A 19,612-nucleotide genomic window follows, 5' to 3' on the forward strand; every position below is an offset into this window, starting at 1 on the left:
ATTTATTTCAGCTTTTATCTTCTTTCATCACATTCCCAGTGGGTCAGAAGTTTACATACACTCAATTAGTATTTGGTAGCATTGCCTTTAAATTGTTTAACTTGGGTCAAACATTTTGGGTAGCCTTCCACAAGCTTCACAATAAGTTGGTGAATTTTGTCCCATTCCTCTTGACAGAGCTGGTGTAACTGAGTCAGCTTTGTAGGCCTCCTTGCTCGCACACACTTTTTCATTCGCCCGCCACATTTTCTATAGGATGAGGTCAGGGCTTTGTGATGGCCACTCCAATACCTTGACTTTGTTGTCTTTAAGCCATTTTGCCACAACTTTGGAAGTATGCTTGGGGTCATTGTCCTTTGGAAGACCCATTTGCGACCAAGCTTTAACTTCCTGACTGATATCTTGAGATGTTGCTTCAATTATCCACATCTTTTCCTGCCTCATGATGCCATCTATTTTGTGAAGTGCACCAGTCCTCCTGCAGCAAGACCCCCACAACATGATGCTGCTACCCCAGTGCTTCACGGTTGGGATGGTGTTCTTCGGCTTGCAAGCTCCCCTTTTGTCTTGGCTGATTTCTGTTGATTTTCCCATGATGTCAAGCAAAGAGGCACTGAGTTTGAAGGTAGGCCTTGCAATACATCCACAGGTACACCTCCAATTGACTCAAATGATGTCAATTAGCCTAACATAAGCTTCTAAAGCCATGACATCATTTTCTGGAATTTTCCAAGCTGTTTAAAGGCACAGTCAACTTAGTGTATGTAAATTTCTGACCCACTGGAATTGTGATACAGCGAAATAATCTGTCTGTCAACAATTGTTCGATAAATGACTTGTGTCATGCACAAAGTAGATATCCTAACTGACTTGCCAAAACTATAGTTTGTTAACAAGAAATTTGTGGAGTGGTTGAAAAACAAGTTTTAATGACACCAACCTAAGTGTATGTAAACTTCCGACTTCAACTGTATGTCCGTGAACAGCCAGCTAGCCTGCACATGCTCTGAGGAYGCCGTCTGGGCTGTCAGCCTTGCAAGGGTTTACTCACGTCGGCCACAGAGATTGGGAGCACACATTCCTCGTGCGCGGCGGGGGCCCACTTCAGCGGCTCTATTTGCCTCTACAGGAGCGAAGAGGTGTTTAGCTTGTGGGAGCGAGGCGTCAGTGTCTGACATGGCTGGCTTTGCCTTTTATAACCCGTGATTGTCTGTAGTCCCTGCCACATACGTCTCGTGTCTGAGCCAATTAATTGCGACTCCACCTTGTCCCTGTACTATCCTTTTTCCTCTGATTGCCTTACGGAGGTCATAGCTGGCCTGTTTGTACACGTCCATGTTTCCAGTCATTTAGCCGTGGTTAAATGCTGTGGTTTACGCTTTCAGTTTTTACGTGAATGCAGCCATCTACCCACGGGTTTTGGGTTTGGATAAGTTGTAATCGATTCCGATTGGTCAGACCAACATTGAACTGTTTTTACCATGGGTGCTTCCTGCTTAGTTTCTGCCTATATGTAACAGTATAGCTTCCGTCCCTCTCCTCGCCCCTACCTGGGCGCGAACCAGGGACTCTGCACACATCTACATCTGCCTCCCACGAAGCATCGTTACCCATCGCTCCACAAAAGCCTCGGCCCTTGCAGAGCAAGGGGAACAACTACATCAAGGTCTCAGAGCGAGTGACGTCACCGATTGAAACGCTATTAGTGCACACCCCGCTAACTAGCTAGCCATTTCACATCGGTTACATATAGGCGGGGATGCGCATGATGGAGGCATGATCTGATTTGCTGAAGGGAGGTTCGGGGAGGGCCTTGTAGCCTCCCCAGAAGGAAGAGTAACAATGGTCAAGCAGGATCCAGGCCAGAAGTCGAATTTCTGGTGGGTGACCGCCAATTTAGTGTCCAAAAGTTATTTTTGGCTGTAGRTGATAATACTAGATACGTTCTTATTTTAAATAATTTAAGAAATTGCACCCCAAAAAAAGCCAAATACTGCAAAGTAGCTGCAAAGTAGCTTGTAGCTAGAAACGTCTCGACCAGGTCTGTCGGCGCCACTGTCAAAAATCCAGATTGAGATAAATTGCCTGCATTGATGCGATACAGGTAAATAGTGCGGTAAGTTTTACTTTACTGGAGCCATGCAGTGTGCACAGAGTCAGCGATGCTGTTCTCAATGGTTACAGCTGTGATCAGCACACACTCACTCACGCAGCACCCTGACAGAAAGAAGTTAACCCCTTCAAGGCCAGGGTATTTAGAGTTGGACTGGTTTCATCCACAGGCCCTAGACTGATAACATTCCTCTGCATCAGTGGTAGGCCTACAGCACACAGTTTAATTTTGAAAGTTTGAATGTGTTCAAAAGTTTAAATGCATGTAGAATCATAGAAAATATTGCTGAAAACCGACAAATCATTTTGGTACTGAGGCAGATCCTTTTTTTAACTAGCTAAGCCGTTACCAGCCTGTTTTTGTATAACAATGYAAGTCTGCCTGTATTTCTACATGTGTGCAGAATGAAAACTTTGGTTTTGAGTTCAGTAAGTAAGTGATGAGCTTGTTGACAAGCTGTCCGGCAGATCAAAGGTTTCTTAGCAACCAGCGTTCGGGGTGACGGAGGCCCCAGATTTAGTAGTTCATTGTTCTGCCTGTGCTGGTCAGTGTTGTAGCACAATTGTTCGTTTGGAAGAATGATAAATGTTCCTGCCAAAAGGAAGGGAAAAGAAAAGTGGGAGAGTGTCCCCCGTCAGTGGTCCGGGAACAAAGACCCCCTCAACATGGGACTACTTAAGATTCATGCAGCTCTGATCAGCGCTGTTGCTGCTGAACACCCCCCCCCCCCCCCCTCCCCTCTCATTTTTATCTGGCATGTTTTCCAGCAGCAAACAATTACATCAGCAGACATCCCAGTAAATATGTGCAATCTGATGGAAGGCAACTCCCCAAATATTAACAGCCTAGTAGCTAGAGGCCTTTGTAGGAAGATGGAACGTCTTGATTAGTTTGTCTACTAAATTCTATTACTTCCAGCATGACAGTCATTTTTTGTTTTAATAAAATGTGAATCCTGTATAAATCTCTGAATCTACCACAGTATTAGAATAACCTTGAGTTCCAAGTAAACAACCTACCCCATTTGAAAAAATTCCATGTGCACATTGTTTCAGTTAGTCGAGAGTTTAGTCATATCTTAAACTGGTTGTGGAAGCTGTTTTTTTAAACGATATGCTTCAAGTATTCCCAGATTGTAAATAAAGCCTTGCTGTTATGCACCATTCCCTCTGTTGTGATGTTTCTAAAGCCAGATTTGGGTTTTAATACTTGTAGACAGGGATTATTTCTGTTGAAACCCAAACCTTTGTAATCCACCCCAGTGCACATTGCAGATCAGAAACCAATAGTCCTCTGGTTACACCTCTTTGCAGATTGTGAACGCTGGGATTTCACCCAGTAATTTCTTTTGTTCTGTATAAAGAAATAGTTTTACTCAAGTGTTGGTTGGCTGCACCGATGGGGACAGAATCTAGGACAGAAACGCTTACGTAGATTACTCCAAATGTAGTTTACACAGCTAGGACTAGCTAGTTGCATGCGAGTACACAGATTTAAAACCTGATGGACCAGTCCTCCACCCGGCAAGGCCTAATCACCAAACAGTCAGATAAGAAACATCTGCTGAGCCAAAGTCGAACTCCTGAACTAGTCTGTATTGGATTGGGACAAAGCCTTTTCAATCTCTGTGAGCAAGGTTATCCAGCTCTTCTAAGCTGCTAAGAGCAGAGGTATCTGATGGGAGGAGAGTGGGAACTCAGTCGGTATACTCTTTAAAGCCTCAGACACACCAAGGATTTTGACTGCCGATAGATACTTAGAACCTCGGCCCAGAGTGTCGGCAAGTCAATTTTGTTGTTCAGATAGAACAGATCAACTGCCTTGAGCCTCATTAAAAAAACTCCAGACCACAGGGTGGCAGTAGCTTAAGAAAGCCATGCTATGTTAGGCTTGTAGCAAGCTTCGATAATGTTGATGCCAGCTAACTAGATAGCATTTGTAGTAGTAAGYGTTTGTTGATAACTAGCGTCACTAGCTAGCAACATTATATTATATTACAATGTATTTGTTTTTTAGTCAAASAGCTGCCTGTAAGCTTCCAAGAGTCACTGGAGTAGTTATGCTGTGCTAACTGGCGAATGGCGACGCTAAAGTTAGCTAGCAAGTGAACTTGCAATGGCAGTAGGGCCTGTGGGATAAAGGAGAGGGGATGAAATTTATTTCTTAGTCTTTCTAGATAGCTAGCTAAGTAAATCATTTAGTCTTGTGTGCATTGTGCTGTACTTACCACCCCATTCGTTTTAATATGAAGTGTGTGACTGCTTGGCCCAGAGCAAGCTAATGCCAGCTAGCCAGAAAGACTAGAACTTAATTGAKACAGTGAAACATATTTGAAGGTAGGCCTTGAAATACATCCACAGGTACACCTCCAATTGATTCAAATTGTCAATTAGCCCACCAGAAGCTTCTAAAGCCATGACATAATTTTCTGGAATTTCCCAAGCTGTTTAAAGGCACAGTCAACTTAGTGTATGTACATTTCTGACTCACTGGAATTGTGATACAGTGAAATAATCTGTCTGTAAACAATTGTATGAAAAATTGCACAAAGTAGATGTCCTAACCGACTTGCCAAAACTATATTTTAACAAGAAATTTGTGGAGTGTTTGAAAAATGAGTTTTAATGACTTCAACCTAAGTGTATGTAAACTTCGAACTTCAACTGTACATATATTACAACTTTTTTGTTTGTTTTGGTGTTTGGAAAGGGTTATTTCAGCTATAGCTGAGGTCTATGCCCCTTTTTGTTGGTGATTGGTCAACAGTAGCGTTGGGAATATGGACAAGTTTCTTCAATTAAGTGTTTGCTGTCATTCAACAAAAGAAGACTGCCAGCGAGGTCCTACTGTCTGCAGCGCAGCTAGGGTCCTACTGTCTGCAGCGCAGCTAGGTCCTACTGTCTTGCAGCGCAGCTAGTCCTACTGTCTGCAGCGCAGCTAGGTCCTACTGTCTGCAGCGCAGCTAGGTCCTACTGTCTGCAGCGCAAGCTAGGTCCTACTGTCTGCAGCGCAGCTAGGTCCTACTGTCTGCAGCGCAGCTAGGTCCTACTGTCTGCAGCGCAGCTAGGTCCTACTGTCTGCAGCGCAGCTAGGGTCCTACTGTCTGCAGCGCAGCTAGGTCCTACTGTCTGCAGCGCAGCTAGGTCCTACTGTCTGCAGCGCAGCTAGGTCCTCTGTCTGCAGCGCAGCTAGGTCCTCTGTCTGCAGCGCAGCTAGGTCCTGCTGTCTGCAGCGCAGCTAGGTCCTGCTGTCTGCAGCGCAGCTACGGTCCTGCTGTCTGCAGCGCAGCTGGTCCTGCTGTCTGCAGCGCAGCTCTAGGTCCTGCTGTCTGCAGCGCAGCTTCCTGCTGTCTGCAGCGCAGCTCAGGTCCTGCTGTCTGCAGCGCAGCTCAGTCCTGCTGTCTGCAGCGCAGTCGGTCCTGCTGTCTGCAGCGCAGCTCGGTCCTGCTGTCTGCAGCGCAGCTCGGTCCTGCTGTCTGCAGTGCAGCTCGGTCCTGCTGTCTGCAGTGCATTAGTCGTTTTCATGCACATTTTTTTTCACTTGAAGTACTGCACCAAACATCTTAGCTAGATTGCGCAACTAAGACCTCTGCAAAAACGGCAATGAATAACAGATTTCTTGATTTATCTTTGATTAATTCAGACTATTTTGAGGATGTGTTACTGGCTATGTTGCTATAGTGGCTCCAAGGACAAACAGTAATATTGTTGTTTTTTATACTCCATTTTCAGGCCAAGTCCTTTAGGGAGAATGACGTTTGCTTCGCCTAGCCGAGTTCTGATAGGACAAACCAAACTATGAGGACGCCAACTCACCACAGTCTCTTCCCCCCACCCCCACCCTTCCTCTTCTCTGTCAACCCCCATTCTCTCTCCGTGGCTTGTACCCACCCCTCTTTTTCTCTTTTCTCCCCTCCCCCACTCTTCAGCATTTTGACAGGGCTGTCAGGGAGTGTGGATGTTGGTAGGTTGTGCTCCCCAAACGCCCTGGTCAAAAATAGTGCGCTATATAGGGAATGGTGTGCCATTTGGGACTGAACCCTTTGCATGACAGCACAGATGAGAATGTGGAGCAGGCCGGGGTGGAGGGTATTGGTGATATCTTTACTGGAAAGACCACATGGCCAGGGTATGAGTGGCGTTCCCCAGTCGGTCTCAGCTAGTCCMCCATGCGTGTGAAGTGTATTCATATCAGTGTCAGGGGAAAGTCAGAGCCACAGCTACATATAGAGAAAGAGGCCAAGGCTCAGGAGTTGAGAAAGAGGCCAAGGCCCAGCCTGCTGCTGTCTGAGATGCTTCGAGGTTCGTCTGAGTGTGACTCAGGAGTTAATATGACCATGTGTTCCACCTGCTTCCTCTCTCTCTTATACGGCAGGCTCAGAGATTCATCAAGGCATAGACTGACTACATCTACAGACTATATCCATCAGACTACCTACWGGAGATCTGAACTTTACTTCCCTATTTATTTAATTAGGCAAGTCATTTTTATTTACAATGACGGCCTCCTGCAGGGACGGGGGCTGGGATTTAAAAATAATATAAAAATATAGGACAAAACACACATCACGACAAGAGACACCAACACTACATAAAGAGAGACCTAAGACAACACATGACACCATGGCAGCAACACATGACAGCATGATAGCAACACATGACGACAACAACATGGTAGCAACACAACATGGTAGAAGCACAAAACATGGTACAAACATTATTGGGTTATATTCAACAGCACAAAGGCCAAGAAGGTAGAGACAACAATACTTCACGCGAAGCAGCCACAACTGTCAGTAAGAGTGTCCACGATTGAGTCTTTGAATGAAGAGATGGAGATAAAACTGTCCAGTTCGAGTGTTTTTTGCAGCTCGTTCCAGTCGCTAGCTACAGCGAACTGAAAAGACGAGCGACCCAGAGATGTGTGTGTGTGCTTTGAGGACCTTTAACAGAATGTGACTGGCAGAACGGGTGTTGTATATGGAGGGTGAGGGCTGCAGTAGATATCTCAGATAGTGGGGAGTGAGGCCTAAGAGGGTTTTATAAATACGCATCAACCAGTGGGTCTTGCGACGGGTATACAGAGATTACCAGTTTACAGAGGAGTATAGAGTGCAGTGATGTGAAATGGCGCCTCTTATTCAGCATCACTCACCAGTTAGAGATGTGGACCCCGTGACACCCCGACTTCCTCGGGTCTGTCTGCCGTGTCACCAGGGCGGGGCAGGGGTCTATGGCTCCGGTCAGTCAACGCTCAATTGAGATGTGTCTGGAGCCCGTGCCACGTTTTGCGGGAGTCAAGTGAAGCCTGTTCCYTCAGTATGTAGTGGAGGATGTGACCCCTAACCTATAGCTCATCAATTTGGTGCACTGTCATCACCTCACAAACTATTGATGTGAGCATTGAGAGGCAGGAGGAGCCACAGTTGAGATGTGATCATGGGGGTGAGGGAGTGGGACACAGTACAGGGCGATACCTTATTTGGGGTGTTGCTGTCTTTGTTGTGACGGTTTGCTAAGGCCACAGGCTCGGCACGAAGGAAGGAAGGATGGATGGATATTCAAGGTATTGGTGTAAATAGCCCAAATAAGTCCCAACGCTCTTGAAACCAAGATAATGTGTAAGTGATGACTATGTTAACTGAGACATGAGTTTCGATTAAAAAACATTGTCAAAGTTCAGTGGCGCATGCATACTCTACGCAATTTGAATATACACTGACAGGCTTTTGAATCACAAAGGAATTCCCCAGTAGCCTATCTCTGCAATGTATTGTGTGCCATATAGGCTATTTGAAATGGACAGGACAAAGAACATACAACTTAATTTTTAAAAGCCATAAAAATTGTATGTTTTTATTATATGCATTGTATTCTATTGTTTTTATGTGCCCAATGCCCCAGCATGACTTGATACATTGTCCTTTTGTTTTGTACAGTAACTCATCCAAAAAATGCTAATTAATTCAATGTTTGGGTTCAATTCTGTGACCTGATTTCAATTGTCTGGAAGATTGTATCTTATCATGGGATAATGATCTCGGTTGCATTGCCAGGGGCTGAGGGCCGTGCAGTACAATGGAAACCGTTCTTCTTTGAGTTTAATCTCATCAAATTTCTTTTCATTTAGCCTTTTATTTAACCAGTATATAATATTTTGAGGTTAAGACATGTCTATTTCAAGAGACCTTTTAAATGATAATGCCAGTTAGTTTCCTTGTCATTTTTTATTCGTGAGATTAACATCCACTTGCAAAAATATATGAATGTGTTCAGAGTTTGAGTTACAAAGATGGTAAGCTAATGTTGCTTCTAGCTTAATGTTTACACCGGAGTATTTTGTGGTTATGAATCTAAACCATCAAAGGTTAAATCAATAGGCGAGCCCATTCATTTTTTTTATGACACTGGTTTTAATGATATATTTTGAGTTGAGTGCAGCAAGGTGCAGCAGTTCTCTTGAAGGGGGAAATGCATTCACTCTTTTGAAGTGCTTTAATTTTGCGTATGGGGGATTGGGAAGCATACACGGGGAAAGTGTTGTGAATGGAGGTTTGACAATCTGTCTGCAGAAATGAGTTCTACATTCTTTCGTCTCTTTTATTAATTCTGCTTCTATTGCAGCCAGAAAGAAACATTTTAAGATTTTGTGTGAACTATTTATTTGTTTGCTACTATTTCAGAGAATACATTTTTATTCAACAAACTATTGGACAACTTTCTGTGAAGCACATTCAGAATATTCTTTGTTTTCAAAATGGTAATGCCATTGACATTGATGTGCCATGGGAAAATATTTACGTCACGTCTGAGATTTGACAGCTGAAAAATAAATGGCTGTAATATGTTAAAGCATCAAACTCTCCCAGGAGATGTATATTTTATTTCTTGTTTATTTTAGTACGGTTTTTGTTCTTAGACCATTATAATAACATGTTCTCCAACATAACCAATTAGGTGGCCATAAGAGACTATACCATTAAAGATGCTGTCATGGGGTTAGAGGGATCTCAGTATGTTCTCAGGCTCTGAATAGAGCTTCCCCTGGCTGCTAATCACACAAAGCCTACAGCTGGTGGGAGTTGTAGGAAGAAATGCACACGGACATTTTCCCCTCGGACTCTTGTAAGGGTGGATAATGTTATTACTCTAATGTAAAGATTCAGAATTCAGATTCAGCTGTCCTTTCTAGTCTGTAGTGTTCTGTTCGTCCTATCCTATACAAAGAGTATCTTTATTGTGTATGGTTATTAGCTTGGTTCCAGATCTGTTTTGTGCGGTCTTTCCAACGCCTATAGTCTGTCATGCCAAACACAAACTGATCTGGGACCAGGCTATATGATTATATCCTTTAGTAATGAAAAGTCACTAAAACTACAAACACAGCAGGCAACCAACATGTAATGTCACAGAATTATGATATGTTCCCCTGAATCCTCTCAATGTCGTACAGTCTGCTACTGTGTTTTGAGTTAATGATCAAACTACTCTAGTCCTGGGCAGTGTATTGTGTTATGGATGATGTTTTTTTTCATATGCTGGCTGTTATTGTGTGTGTATATATGGTATATGTATTACTCTACATGTTCTGGGGATGTATTGTACAGTCTTCCCATCCCTTCTATCCTGACAGGCTTCTTTACATCACACAGAGATACCTACAGTACWGCATCATTATAACTGTCATCTCTCATCTTCTCTCTCTCCTATAGCTTGAGAATTGTGTAATTCTCTCAAAGAAGGAGCCTCTCGTCTAGTAGAGCCGACTCGTTGAGGAGCCACAGGTCAGGACAAACCTCGTGTGGGCTTGCATGTTGCAACAAAAATGCTGCATGCTTCTAAAGCCTCCAAATGCTGCACAGCTTCTCTCTTATGGTCCGCATGATCTGAAAAACACCTGGGTGATTTTATAGAACCTCCCTTTTAATTTTGGAATTGTTTATTTTTGTGATCCTAATTGATCTATCCTTATAATCCAAGTTATTGTTCCATTATCTTTTGTCCAAATGAGTTAATTAAGATGTTATTTCCTCCCAAACCGCCTCTAAAGCTTTGTCCCCCTCTGCCTTGGGAGCTTCCATGGGCCCCCCCCCTGTATGTTGCTTGAAATGGGCTTGATGTGTCTGTCCGCTCTGCTGTGGTGTTTATTACCTGTTGATTTCTGACTTGTTTTCTCTTGATTTCGATAATTTTAGCATGTGACATTTCTGCAATGGTGTGTTTTCTTCAGTGTTTCGTGTTTTTTTTTAAAGTATTTGGCTCAATTGGAACCTGACCTCATAAGCAGGACTACGCCACCTACYTAGAAAGTAGCTGATTTAACAGGGGAGTCAGAGACCCTAGACGTTTTCTTAGCAGTAGCCCTTTCCACTTGAAAATGGCAGATTGTGCCATTGATCAGCACCAAAATTGGAGGCTGTACAGTAACGTGCTTTACGCAACGTCAGAGCTCAGGTTCTCCGCTTCACAGGATGATGGAAACATTCGGTTAGTTATTTTTTTATTAAAACAAAACCGCTATTTATTAAATACGAATACCGAATTTGTTTTTGGGTGGATTCCGCGACAGTTAGGTTTTAACAACTAGGACCGCTATTTCTTGGCCCGGSAATCCTGCTTAACAGACAGGTTGGAGACACACTAAGCTGCTAGCCATCAAGCTAACGAATTTGGTACCAGATGAGTTTTGCAATGGAGACCTCTTTGTCTGGAGAGGTAAATTTAATGGTTCCAGCACTGTAGGAGCTGTATCTACTACGCTTTGTTTCGGGACAAAACGGATCACTCAGAGTTCCAATGCGATAATTGTTTGCTTGCTGAGGAGTATAGTCTTGAGGTGGCTTCCTTGATCACGCAGGTCGCCAGCCTATGTAAGAAACTGGGGGAAACGCAGAGTGGAATGTTTACATGTTCTATGCCGGTTGCAGGACGGCGTTCGCGCTTGTTGGATGCATCTCCGCCTTGTCGTTATCCGACTGGCTGGTGTTGCCCGGAGCTCCCCTAACTGATAGCCGGGGAAGCCGAAATACAGCGGCCTCCAACAACGCAGTCTACACTCCCAACGAGCGGCCAGGAGCGGATACAAACAATGAATAGTTTGGCCATCCTGGAGCCTGATCTTCCTGCACCTTCGTCACTGGGGGTGCCTGTGTCTGCGGCCGCGGTGCCTGCTACTACGATTTCGACGTCGGCAACCTTCCGTCCCTGTTCTGGATCAATCGGGGCTTCTCCTTCTGTCGGGAGCAACGTGCTCAAGTTATCCTGCCTCTTGCCCGTCAATAAAGGGTTCTCTGAAGCCTGGGAGTAGACAGATTTCCTTATCCTTCTCGCTAGCTGTGATTTTGGGCGGCTCCATGGTAAGAAATGTGACCGTTCTTGGTGCAAAATGTCCTGTCCCGGAGCTCGAGTAAATGACATTACTAAGCTGCTCCCGAATGCACTACTCCAGGACATGAACATCAATGCTATCGTAGTCCATGTGGGTTTTAATGACATTATAAAGGGCAGCTCTGAACAGTTGAAACTGGATTTCGAAGAGCTGACTGTCTCTGATAGACACTAATATAAGACCCATCATATCTGGCCCTGTGCCCTCAATGCAGCTCAATGTGTATAACTTTTGTTGACAATTTCGATACATTTTTTAAACAAAACACGTTTTATAAGGAGGATGGGATCCACCCAAATCATTTGGGTTCCTGGATCGTTTCACACCATTATAAGGCTGCGTTGAGAAAATTACTTATCAATGACCCAAGCCCAGCTCAGTTAATTCCTACCATTGTGACGCGGAGTTGTCATAATGCTTCAGAAAATGTACATTACACCAGGGGCGTTGGTAGACACAATGTAAGTAACACAATTTATGTCCCTTTAACTGCCCTGAAGGCCTCTGCTGATCCTACAGCTATTGTATGCAGTAATCATGTGCCAATGAACCAAATGTATACTGTTACCACTAATGCGGTGTGCCCTAGTAGGAAGTCCACTGGGTGCAGCTCACCCTTCACTAACATAAATAACATGAGCATATCTACTTCTGCTAAGCTTCCCAGTAAAGCAATGAAAACAAGTAAGTATCCCAGAAGAAAATTGCCCAAAATAGGCCACGTTAACATATGTTACTGAAGAAACAAAGTTCATGAAATCTAGTAACAAATGACATTCATGTCCTGACTATCTCTGAAACTCACTTAGATAATACCTTTTGATACAGTGGCAGCAATGGAAGTTTATAACATTTACAGAAAATATTGAAATGCTAATGGTGGAGGTGTTGCTGTTTTTAAATTCAGAACCACAGATCTCATGTTAAATACTGTTGAAGTAATTTGGCTACAAGTTCATCTGCCTCACCTAAAGCCCATTCTGGTGGGAAGCTCCTATAGACAACCAACTCCTAAGTCAGCACAACCGATTGGCAAACATATTGCAAATTGAGAAATAATGTGCCTAAACTGAATACAAATAAGAAACCACAATATGAAACAAAGATGAATGATAGTAATAAGCTTTGGAACACCTTAAATTAAATTTTTGGAGAGAAAAAAAGGCAAACTCCATTGAATCAGATGGCTCATTCATCACAAAACCAACTGATATTACTAACTACTTCATTGGCAAGATTAGCGAACTTAAGCATTACATGCCAGCAACAAACACTGACACAGCACATCCAAGTATATCTGACCAAATTATGAGAGACGAGCATTTAAATTTTGAATTCTGTAAAGTGAGTGTGGAAGAGGTGAAAAAATTGTCTTATCAGCAATGACAAGCCACCGGGGTCTGACAACTTGGATGGAAAATTACTGAGGATAGTAGGGGATGACATTGCCACTCCTATTTACCATATTTTCAATTTAAGCCTTCTTAGAAAGTGTGTGCCCCCAGGATTGGAGAGACGCAAAAGTCATTCTGCTACCTAAGAATAGTAAAGCCCCCTTTACTGGCTCAAATAGCTGACGAATCAGCCAGTTACCAATCCTTCGTAAACTTTTGGAAAAAATGGTGTTTGACCAGATACAATGCAATTTCACAGTAAACACTTTTAGCTTGCTTAAAGGGAAGAACAGTCAACAAGCACAGCACTTACACAAATGACTGATTGGCTGAGATAAATTGATCATAAAAAGATTGTGGGGGCTGTTTTGTTAGACTTCAGTGCGGCTTTTGACATTATCAATCATAGTCAGCTGCTTGAAACTTGTGCCATGGCTCTAACTTCTTGCCGCACGGATCCCTTATACGGGATCATTTTCGTAAACAACCGCTGAATTASAGAGCGCCAAATWMAAAAATAATACTATTAATATTTATAATCATGGAATCACAAGTGAAATATACCAAAACACAGCGTAGCTTGTTAATCCACCTATCGTGTCAGATTTTGAAAATATGCTTTACAGCGAAAGCAATCCAAGCGTTTTTGAGTGTATCAATCACTGCTAGAACAGCTAGCCTTAAATTAGCTTGGTCACGAAAGTCAGAAAAGCAATAAAATTAATCGCTTACCTTTGATAATCTTCGGATGTTTACACTCACGAGACTCCCAGTTACACAATAAATGTTATTTTTGTTCGATAAAGATTAGTTTTATAACCAAAAACCGCCATTTGGTTTGCGCGTTATGTTCAGAAAACCACAAGCTCGTTCCGGTACTGAAGGGCAGACAAATTCCAAAAAGTATCCGTAATGTTTGTAGAAACATGTCAAAGGTTTTTTATAATCAATCCTGTTCAATACTACAGAGAAAGACAATGTTGAGCCACATCTCTCCTGCGCAGGAACCAATCAAAGGACACCTGACGCGTTTTGATAAATCTCGCTCATTTTTCAAAATAAAAGCTTGAAACTATGTCTAAAGCCTGGTCACAGCCTGAGGAAGCCATTGGAAAAGGAATCTGGTTGATACCCCTTTAAATGGAGGGGCAAGCAATGGAACAGGGATAAAATAAAATAAAATGCACTTCCGGGTTGGAGTTCCTCATGTTTTCGCCTGCAAAATCAGTTCTGTTATACTCAGACAATATTTTGACAGTTTTGGAAACTTTGTGTTTTCTATCCTAATCTGTCAATGATATGCATATTCTAATATCTGAGCCTGAGAAATAGTCCGTTTACCTTGGGAACATTATTTTTCCAAACATAAAAATTCTGCCCCCTAGCTGAAAGAAGTTAAACCCCCTGTTATATTGTGGATAAAGAATTGCCTGTCTAACAGAACAGAGGCTGTTCTTTAATGGAATCCTCTCCAGCATAATCCAGGTAGAATCAGGAATTCCCCAGGGCAGCTGTCTAGGCCCCTTACTTTTTTCAATCTTCACTAATGACATGCCACTGGCTTTGAGTATAGTTTCAGAGTGGGTGGCAAGGAATAAGTTAGTCCTAAATATTTCTAAAACTAGAAGCATTGTATTTGGGACAAATCATTTACTTAAACCTCAACTAAATCTTGTAATAAATAATGTGGAAATTGAGCAAGTTGAGGTGACTAAACAGCTTGGAGTAACTCTGGATTGTAAACTGTCATGGTCAAAACATTGATACAACAGTAGCTAAGATTGGGAGAAGTCTGTCCATARAAAAGCGATGCTCTACCTTCTTAACAGCACTATCAACAAGGCAGGTCCTACAGGCCCTGGTTTTGTTGCACCTGGACTACTGTTCAGTCATGTGGTCAGGTGCCACAAAAAATGGATTTAGGAAAATAGCAATAGGCTCAGAACAGGGCAGCATGGCTAGCCCTTGGATGTACACAGAGAAGTAACATTAATAATATCCATGTCAATCTCTCCTGGCTCAAAGTGGAGGAGAGATTGACTTCCTCACTACTTGTATATATGAGAGGTATTGACATGTTGAATGCACTGAGCTGTCTGAACTACTGGCGCACAACTCAGACATCCATGCATACCCCACAAGACCAGAGGTCTCTTCAGTCTAAGTCCAGAACAGACTATGGGAGGTGCACAGTACTAAATAGTCATGACTAAATGGAACTCTATTCCACATCAAGTAACTGATGCAAGCACTAAAATTTGATATAACAAAAAGATTATGGAACAGCGGGGACTGTGAAGCAACACAAACATTGACACAGACTCATGCATACTTATGCACTATACACACACGTACACATGGATTTTGTACTGTAGATATGTGGTAGTGGAGTAGGGGCTTGAGGGCACAGTGTGTTGTGAAATCTGTGACTGTATTGTAATGTTTTGAAAATTGTATAAGCTGCCTTAATTTTGCTGGACCCCAGGCAGAGTAGCTGCTGCTTTGGAAGCAGCTAATGGGGATCCATAAACAAATACAGTGCTGGATAGGTTTTGATCAATAATAATCAATGTTAATGATCGCTATGTTAGATCCAGTTACAAGATGACCTACACCCTGGGTTGTCCTAAAACGAACGAGCCTATGTTTGTCATATTGTGAAGGAAATTTGCAGCGGAACAGACACCATTCTATGCGCACCAAAATTACAATCTGTCTGAAGTGCCCTTTGAAGGCTAAACACTAAGATCATATTTGATAACTTTGCTAGTCATTTAATAAGCTTTAAARTTATGGTGTTTTGGATTGTGTAAACAATAGAAATTGTGTGGTGGTGGGGACACAGTGTTCCAAACAACTATTGTGCTTGCTTCAGTTCCTCAATGGCAAAGGTAGGATACCCCCAAAAAGCAGATAGATATCTATCTCAGGGAAAAAAAGAAACAGACCTTTTTCAGGAACCTGTCTTTCAAAGATAATTTGTAAAAATCCAAATAACTTCACAGATCTTCATTGTAAAGGGTTTAAACACTGTTTCCCATGCAAGTACAATGAACCATAAACAATTAATGAACATGCACCTGTGGAACGGTCGTTAAGACACTAACAGCTTACAGACGGTAGGCAATTAAGGTCACTGTTATGAAAGCTTACGACACTAAAGAGGCCTTTCTACTGACTCTGGAAAACACCAAAAGAAAGATGCCACGGGTCCCTGCTCATMTGTGTGAACATGCCTTAGGCATGCTGCAAGGAGGCATGAGGACTGCAGATGTGGCCAGTGCAATAAATTGCAATGTCTTTACTGTGAGACGCCTAAGACAGCGCTACAGGGAGACAGGACAGACAGCTGATCGTCCTCGCAGTGGTAGACCACGTATAACAACACCTGCACAGGATCGTTACATCCGAACATCACACCTGCGGGACAGGTACAGGATGGCAACAACTGCTCGAGTTATACCAAGAATGCACAATCCCTCCATCAGTGCTCAGATTGTCCGCAATAGGCTGAGAGAGGCTGGACTGGGTGCTTGTAGGCCTGTTGTAAGGCAGGTCCTTACCAGACATCACCGGCAACAACGTCGCCTATGGGCACAAACCCACTTTCGCTGGACCAGACAGGACTGGCAAAAAGTGCTCTTCAATGACGAGTCCCGGTTTTGTCTCACCAGGGGTGATGGTCAGATTCATGTTTATCGTCGAAGGAATGAGCGTTACACCGAGGCCTGTACTCTGGCGCGGGATCGATTTGGAGGTGGAGGGTCCGTAATGGTCTGGGGCGGTGTGTCACAGCATCATCGGACTGAGCTTGTTGTCATTGCAGGCAATCTCAGCGCTGTGCGTTACAGGGAAGACATCCTCCTCCCTCATGTGGTACCCTTCCTGCAGGCTCATCCTGACATTGGGGAACCCTTCCCAGCATGACAAAGCCCACCAGCATACTGCTCGTTCTGGCGTGATTTCCTGCAAGACAGGAATGTCAGTGTTCTGCATGGTCAGCGAAGAGCCTAATCTCAATCCCAATCCTGTTGGATCGGCGGGTGAGGGTTAGGCCATTCCCCCCAACCCTCACCCAGTTGCAGTATAGCTAACAGCCTAGCCAGCACTACAGTTGTAGTATAGTAGCAGCTAGCCAGCACACTACAGTTGCAGTATAGCTAGCAGCCTAGCCAGCATGCTACAGTTACACTATAGCTAGCAGCCTACAGCATGCTACAGTTGTTGTATAGCTAGCAGCCTACCCAGCACGCTACAGTTGTAGAATAGCTAGCAGCCTACCAGCACGTACAGTTGTAGAATAGTTAGCAGCCTAGCAGCATGCTACAGTTACACATAACTAGCAGCCTAGCCAGCACGCTACAGTTGCAGTATAGCTAACAGCCTAGCCAGCACACTACAGTTGCAGTATAGCTAGCAGCCTAGCCAGCACGCTACAGTTGTAGAATAGCTAGCAGCCTACCCAGCACGCTACAGTTGTAGAATGCTAGCAGCCTAGCCAGCATGCTACAGTTGCAGTATAGCTAGCAGCCTAGCCAGCACGCTACAGTTGTAGAATAGCTAGCAGCTAGCCAGCATGCTACAGTTACACTATAACTAGCAGCCTAGCCAGCACGCTACAGTTGCAGTATAGCTAACAGCCTAGCCAGCACACTACAGTTGCAGTAATGCTAGCAGCCTAGCCAGCACGCTACAGTTGCAGTATAGCTAAAGCCTAGCCAGCACATACGATTGTAGTATAGCTAGCAGCCTAGCCAGCACGCTACAGTTGTAGTATAGCTAGCAGCCTAGCCAGCATGCTACAGTTACACTATAGCTAGCAGCCTAGCCAGACGCTACAGTTGCAGTATAGCTAGCAGCCTAGCCAGCACACTACAGTTGCAGTATAGCTAGCAGCCTAGCCAGCACGCTACAGTTGCAGTATAGCTAGCAGCCTAGCCAGCATGCTACAGTTGTAGTTTAGCTAGCAGCCTAGCCAGCACACAGTTACAGTATTCTTTGAACGTTCCTCAGCACACCATAGATTGCCAAGTTTAGGATTGGCAGTGTGAGTCGGAGGAATGTTTTTCTTTTATTTGTCTTCCTTGAAAGTGGGGAAATTAGTATTTCCCCCCCCCCCCATGTGAGCCAAGTTCAGGAGGACAGGCTGGATGTGTTCTGAGAGCAGTGGGTGCTGGTAGTTTCACAGCAGAGGACTCCTAAAGAGGTTTTGTCTCTTGGAAAACTAAATCGGACCATGAAATCAGTTGCTAAAGATGAGGAAAATAGAAAAGACAGTAAAAAAGGAAAAGAAAGAAGGTCTTAAAGAGCCTGGACCCAGTGGTGCAGCTCAGTGAGGGGGACTATAGGCCTTAAGGGTTTTCACCAGGGCTGTTTTTAGAGACATTACATGTTAAATTTGGTGAAAATTGTGACAGATGAAGATGCTATAGAAAGCCTTTTTATTTAAATTTTTTWAAACTAGGCAAGTCAGTTAAGAACAAATTCTTATTTTCAATGACTGCCCAGTGGGTTAACTGCCTTGTTCAGGGGCAGAACAACAGATTTTAACTTTGTCAGCTCGGTGATTCGATCTTGCAACCTTTCGGTTACTAGTCCAACGATCTAACCACTAGGCTACCTGCCATTTCTTGGGCATCCACAGGTAAACAGTGAGTAATTTAAAAGGTAGAATAATCTTTAGTTAGCTGAAACCTACAGTAAATGCAGGCAATATCAATTTCACAATAGGCATCGAGAATTTAACAGCCAATATTGTTCTAATTCTGATGTGATCTATTTTTGTATATTAGCCAACAGTACTTGGGCATTTCTGCATTCTGGTGTTAGAGAAAGTCAGACATGGAACTTTTCAATGACTAGCTATTAACGTGTCTCGACACTGCAGGATGTGTAGCTATCTATGAACCAGACGGGGGAGATCTGATGAAGACAGTCTCCAAGACACACAATACACGAGGCGAGCAGTGGGAGGGAGGACGGTGCCTGGTTCTGCCTGGGAACTTTGTCTACCAAGGTTACCGCAGATCCCCTCTCTCCCGAGTGACGCGGCGGTCTAAGGCACTGTATCTCAGTGCTAGAGGCATTTGATGCCAGGCCGTGTTTGGGAGTCCCATAGGGTGGCGCACAATTGGCCCAGCATCGCCCAGGTTAGGGTTTGGCCGTGGTAGGCCGTCATTGTAAATAGGAATTTGTTCTTAACTGACTTGCACAGTTAAATAAATAACTCTCCCCTGCTCCCTTCCTTTACCCTCTTTTCCTCTCCGCACCCTCTCTCCCTGGCCCTCTTCCTCTCTCCCTCCTTCCCTGGCCTCGGCCCACACTCTCTGGACACCTGCCCTTAGCTATCACAACCAGGAGCAGCACAAGGTCTCAGGGCTGCCTCTGCTCTTTCACAGCTCCTAAAATAGTCCCTGGTCCCGGACAGAGTACGCCCTGAGCTCTGTGTTACAGATTACATTAGTCTCTAAGAAAATACACCTAGGACTAGCCAATGGGGTATTCTATGAATGCTAGCTAGTGACCTACCGATAATTACTCAAACACCAGCTAATACTGTTTTTGCTTCTTTTTKGGGGGGATTTCTCCTCTCTCTGAATCGCACTCCGGTCTCAGGTCAATAAGAGACTATGCATTAGTGGTACTGTTAAGGGGCTTTTCTGAGGTACAATTTTAAAGCCCATTTTAGATTTCCGCTGTGGTGAAGTGCCAGGCGGYA

At 43.8% G+C, this 19,612-nt stretch overlaps 1 protein-coding gene across 7 annotated transcripts in view; it reads left to right on the plus strand.

Moving 5' to 3' along the window:
• sema4d (sema domain, immunoglobulin domain (Ig), transmembrane domain (TM) and short cytoplasmic domain, (semaphorin) 4D) overlaps positions 1-19,612 on the plus strand; it is a 74,949-nt gene that overhangs the window by 21,277 nt on the left and 34,060 nt on the right. For 2 of the 7 annotated variants that reach the window (XM_024011164.2, XM_070449573.1), the window contains exon 3: positions 9,825-9,896. The exons of the other annotated variants lie outside the window; for them this stretch is intronic. The gene's annotated coding sequence lies outside the window, so the exon portion shown is untranslated. The remainder of the gene's footprint in view (positions 1-9,824; positions 9,897-19,612) is intronic. 7 annotated transcript variants of the gene reach the window in all.

Source organism: Salvelinus sp. IW2-2015, linkage group LG20 (genome assembly GCF_002910315.2).
Source record: "Salvelinus sp. IW2-2015 linkage group LG20, ASM291031v2, whole genome shotgun sequence".
In the NCBI taxonomy this organism is placed as follows: domain Eukaryota; kingdom Metazoa; phylum Chordata; class Actinopteri; order Salmoniformes; family Salmonidae; genus Salvelinus; species Salvelinus sp. IW2-2015.